Source organism: Lytechinus variegatus, chromosome 4, assembly GCF_018143015.1.
Source record: "Lytechinus variegatus isolate NC3 chromosome 4, Lvar_3.0, whole genome shotgun sequence".
NCBI classification, from domain to species: Eukaryota; Metazoa; Echinodermata; class Echinoidea; order Temnopleuroida; family Toxopneustidae; genus Lytechinus; species Lytechinus variegatus.
The window spans coordinates 47,225,293-47,231,292 of record NC_054743.1 but is presented as its reverse complement, the minus strand read 5'-3'; positions in this window follow the sequence as shown (position 1 = coordinate 47,231,292).

Genomic DNA, 6,000 nt, shown 5'->3' with positions numbered 1-6,000 from the left:
GGAGTATTCCAGTCAGTCGCCGGTGAGGTGCACACAGTACTGGACAAGCTACAATGGCTTCCACATCCTACCGGGTACCCATTCAGCACCTGGGTCGAGAGTAACAAAGTGTGGATTAACGCCTTGCCAAAGGACGCCAGACCGCAGTGGGATTCGAACACATGACCCTCTGTTTACAAGGCGAGAGTCAGAACCACCACACCTCGCTTTTTGGTTCAGATTAAAGTAAGGATGAGGGTTTTTTAATTTTTTGAGGTTAGGCTTTGTGTTTGGCATAACATGCAGGTTTCCCATCAGAGCAACTGCCATGGAACTATTATGATTCATGGCCTGTTATGTTTGACTTTTAGGATACATTGACACGACGTTTGCTCTTGCAACAGTCGCAACAGGCTTTATTTCATGTAAGATGTAGGTTTAAGTATTGCAAAAGGGTTTTCTGATGGGTTTCGGGTATAGTACAATGTTGAATCCGGGGTTGGAGTTGGTCATTCCATCAGTGTGTCAAATGTATGCCAGAGCGATTGTCGCTTGAACAAGTGTCATGGAATGATTGTAAACATGTTATTACTTATGTGTACATGTAGTTTAAAGCCTCTTGATTAGAAATTGTCAAATATGAATGTTCGTATTGTGATGCAAATTTGACAATCAAATACTGGTGCCAAGACTCTAGACATATAGGCTCATGTCAAAACATATTCTGTCGTTTCATTTTGAGTTTGTTGATAGATACATGGTTATTTTTTAATATCCACGTAGAAAAGGAAATCTTCCATTTTCCTTTTTAATTCTTTAGCGCCATTTTATTGATCCCTGCATAAAACAGTGGGTGTTAATGTTTGCAGTGGGAAGTTTATTGTAACATGTAGCAATTTCGAGTTTTGTCAACTCGATCTTAGCACATTCCTCATATAGTTCCCAGGGGCGGATCCAGGATTTTCCAAAAGGGGGGGGGCACATTTTCTGCAAGGAAAAATTTGACAAGCCCCAAAAAAGGTTTTCAAGCAAAAAAAAGAATAAGGTCTTCACTCTCAAAAGATATTGCCATTTTTTCATATACATTTGATAATAATCCCAGATGTACGAAGAGTTTCTAAAAAAAATCTAGCAGTTATGGGCTATATTTAATGATTTACAGGCAAATTATATTTTAATGGCTTGATATTTAAAGCATAATTGATTAATTGAAAAGTGGTTTTTTTTGGTACTATTCATAATTGAATTTTAGAGATTACATCATGTGTAATCTGCTTGCCAATTGTTGTCGCAATTGCGCAATCATCGACCGAGATCAGGGGGGGGCTGCTTTTGCTTTTATTTGAGAAAGTAGCCAAAAATTCATCACTGTAGTGTTATGGAATTTTAAAATAATTTCAGAAATACATGTATTCATCACCTGTTATTTGTCAATATGCTACTAGTATTTTAAAATTTACAGGCCTAGATTGCACTGTTGATAACTGTACATGTACATGTATAATAGGTCGTGAAGTTTATTGCAAAGCAATCTTCATGTCAACTTCCATTAAGTTGTATTCTAAGAATCTATGTAATTATCCATCTTATTCTTCATAGTTGTACATATAATTTTTGCTGCAATTTAACGGGTTACACTTCGTAATTCCGAAACTCGTAAATTGCCTATACCTCAATGTTCGTTAATCTGAAAACGTAAAAGGGTTCGTTAATCCGAACATTTGTGGTGTTAATCCGAAGGTTCGATAATCCAAAAACGAAATAAGGTTTGATGCTCCAAAGGTTCGTTAATCCAAAAACGAAATAAGGTTTGTTGAATTACGAACCTCATTTCGTTTTCGGATTAACAAACCTTCAGAATTACGAACCTCACTTCGTTTTCGGACTAACGAACCTTCGGAATTATGAAGCTCATTTCATTTTCGGACTAACGAACCTTCGGAAATATGAACCTTCAGAATAACGAACCTTCGGAATTACGAATGTATGCGATTTAGTGTTCATCTTTCAATGAAACATTTGCCAAAGCATGGGTCCAAAGGATTCCTGATAAGTTATTTTCTAAAATTTCATTACATGTGACCAACAACCTCAACACCAACAGTAATTTGCCAAACGTGAATTTGATACTTTTACTGAAATTGAAAACGCAACTCCCTATAAAAGCTTTAAGACAATTATATGCTTGTCAAAATTGATGAAAAAATTATCCTCCTTTGTACTTGATTGAATGCAGAAGAAACTCGGCAAGACCTTGAAGAAACAAGGATACAACAATGTTTGAAGTTCGGGTTCACTCAAGCACAAGATGTACATGTATACCATGTGCAATTTCAATATCGCTGTTAAGCATTCCGCAATACTTTGTGTCAAAGAAACTCTTGAACTTTCTTTTCTATTTGAGATGACAACTTGAGATATTAATAGTATGAAGAAGAACAATTACTCTTTCAGATGAGCTATTTTAAAAAAATGAATGTTTAGCCCTTTAAAGGCTTTTTACTGAGTCAAATAATTTTAAATGTGCACAAGTAAAAATTATTAAATAATTAATGAAATGAATTGAAACAATAATAGTACTTCACATTTATCTCAAGTAAGGAATGGAGTGACATCCATTACAAAACCTGATATCTCTCGTCTTCATGATACTGAATCTTTTTTTATAGCATACATCGTGTATGCAAACACATTTTTGTACTGACTTTTGGTGAAAAAAAAACGTTTTTAATATGATACATATCAAACAATTGAATCAATCATTACTTTTCTCATTGAAACCAAAGGTACTTATATTATTTATTATCTAATTCTATTTCCTTTCTCTTCCAACTCCTTATTACACAATGAACTTTTTCAAGTTTTTGCTTTTGAAGACGAAGACTAAATTTATACTTTTTTTTTGCTATTTAAAGAGAACACTCCTTGGTGACTCGTTTTTTCTGATGGTTTGTCGTGTATAATAATTTTGTGTAAATGAATTTATTTTTTGAAGATTAATATTTAAAAAGATAATTTTGATATTCGTTTTTCAAAGTGCCATTTTCAAATTCTAGAAATAAACAAAATGAAATATAAACCCATACTAAATTTATTAAGTTTTTCTACTTTAATTTGTCTTGTCAGGCTGAGTATGATCATAGGGAAAAAGCACTTTCATATTTAAACGTTGGTATAAAGTTGTGGTTTAGAGGTCAATTCCACCCCAGAAACATGTTGATTTGAGTCAATAGAGAAAAATCAATCAAGCATAATGCTGAAGATTTCATCAAAATCAGATGTAAATCAAGAAAGTTATGACAGATTAAGGTTTCGCTTATTTTTCACAAAACGGTTGTATGCACAATTTAGTGGCATGCAAATTAGAGGGTTGCTGATGTCCCTCATTATTTTTTTATTGTTTGAATTACACAATATTTCACAATTACAGATTTGACCATAAGGCCAAACCTAACTGAAACATTAAGTGTTTAAACAATGGTAATTCCACATGATAATGATGAGAAAATTAGAAAATTTTGTATGTCAAGTAGTGAAATAATAAAGAAAAAGTAAAATGAGTGACGTCATCAGTTCCCTCACATGCATACAGACCAGGATGTGCATATAACTGTTTTCTGAAATTAAGCAGACATAAAAAAAAATGTCACAGCTTTCTTATTTTACATCCGATTTTGATGAAATTTTCATTATGCTTGTTGGATATTTCTCTTTTTATTCAAATTAACTTTTGTTGTGGTGGACTTACTTTTTAACTATGGATAGCCAACTGGGACAGGTATCTTTTACTGTAGCCTACAAGTTCATTTTGTCAGCTCATTTGACACTCAAATCAAAATGGCCTTCAGATGTAAGAAACGGAAGCGTCGAAAAGATAGAAATGTAATGTGCTAGTTGTATTAAACATGAACAAAAGAGTGAGAGTCCAACATAGGAAAAGTGACCTCAAAAAATTAAAAAAAAAACATGAAAAGGAAAAGTCTGTTGCATAATAAGCAAATTAGTAATTTTTGCAGTTCAGAGTCATTGTGTTGCTGACATTGACCCCCTTATGTTAACATTTAAATAGGCCTACAATAAAATAGAAGATCGTTGAATACAGATGCATTTAAAAATACACAAGGATGAATATATACAAATTTATAAACATATATCACAAGCTAATTGCAGACATCAGTTAAAGGACAAGTCCACCCCAACAAAAACTTGATTTGAATAAAAAGAGAAAAATTCAACAAGCATAACACTGAAAATTTCATCAAAATCGGATGTAAAATAAAGTTATGACATTTGAAAGTTTTGCTTCATTTCACAAAAACAGTTCATGAACGAGCCAGCTACCTCCAAATGAGAGAATCGATGATGTCATTCACTCGCTATTTCTTTTGTTTTTTATTGTTTGAAATGTGAAATATATTGATTTTCTCGTCATTGTCATGTGAAAGGAAGTTTCATTCCTCCCTGAACACGTGGAATTCCATTATTTTAACATTTTGTGCTTCAGGCAAGGAAGTCCTAATTGTCAAATTCGTAAAAATTGAAATATTGTATGATTCAAACAATAAAAACAAAAGAAATAGTGAGTGACATCAACTCTCTCATTTGGATGTTACTGGCTCGTTCATATTATTATTTTGTTAAAATTAAGCGAAACTTTGAAATGTCATAACTTTCTTATTTTACATCCGATTTTGATGAAATCTTCAGCATTGTGCTTGTCTGATTTTTCTCTATTGATTCAAATCAACATTTTTCTGAGGTGGACTTGACCTTTAAAAATAAAACACGAATGTAAAATGGGAGAATCCAGCTTGTCAATATAATGGTGCATGGGTTAGTATTAGCATTTAAAAAAGCATAATTCACTCATAATAATTAACTTTACGACAATGATCATTATCATTAAATCATCATCATATTACTACTAATTGTTCCGTCATCATGAACAATAAATTCACCAAGACGAGTACATGTATGTTCAAAAGAAATAAAATCGTACAATATTCAAAAGATTAATGAACATAATTTCAAAGACATAATTGTAATCGAAAAGTAAGAATCCTTGATCATAAGACCATCGGCTTATCATCTGACAACCGCTGTCAGAACTGACTAGCTACTTGGATTCGCTAGCTTTTGAAAACCAAATCTTCTGCATGTGATATATAGCTATAGGATGAGGACAGTTTGTCATTACAGAAAACCACATATACACCGCAGATTGGGAACACTTTTAAGCATGCTGCGGTCACCTTTCCCCTACGGTGGCCGCATTGGCAAACCTTTTTAGCATTTATTCATATTTCTTGATATCAAGAATTACCATTGCTTAACTACGCAAAACCATTTCTTGATATCAATAATTCGATTTCTTGATATCAAGAAATACGATTAAATGCTAAAACGGCTTGCCATACGGCCGTACGCCGAGTTAAAAGTATTTCAGTGGCACCATTGAAATACCATTGGATGCCAATCAGTGGCGTACCGTGGGTCAGGGCATTGTAGGGCACCAGCAAAAATGATGAGTCAATTAGTGGGTGCGCGAAGTGCGCTCATTTGCCAGGTATACTGACCTAATAGAGACACTTTAAGGACGGTGCCATTAAACGAACATGAGATCTCACGTATCAAATAATGCGAGCGCGAAGCGCGAGCTGAAAATTTTTGATATTCAGACCTAATAAAGGATATCATATTAAGCAAATTTGTGTAATCATGATACGTACCTTTCTCACAGAACAAACAATGCGACGCGCGAGCTGAAATTTTTTGTATATATTCACCCGAAAAAGGGACATTTTAGGGAATTCACAAAAAGCTTGCATATCTAACCACAGTCCTCTAACGCGAGCGCCATGCCAGCGCTTGCTGATTTTGTTACAATTACACCTAACCCATGAAACACCTTTTGTAGTCATTGTAATCATGAACATGATATATATCTGACTAATCAAATATTGCGCGCGCGAAGCGCGAGCTGAAATTTTTTTGAAATTCAGACCTGAAGAGGGGCATTCT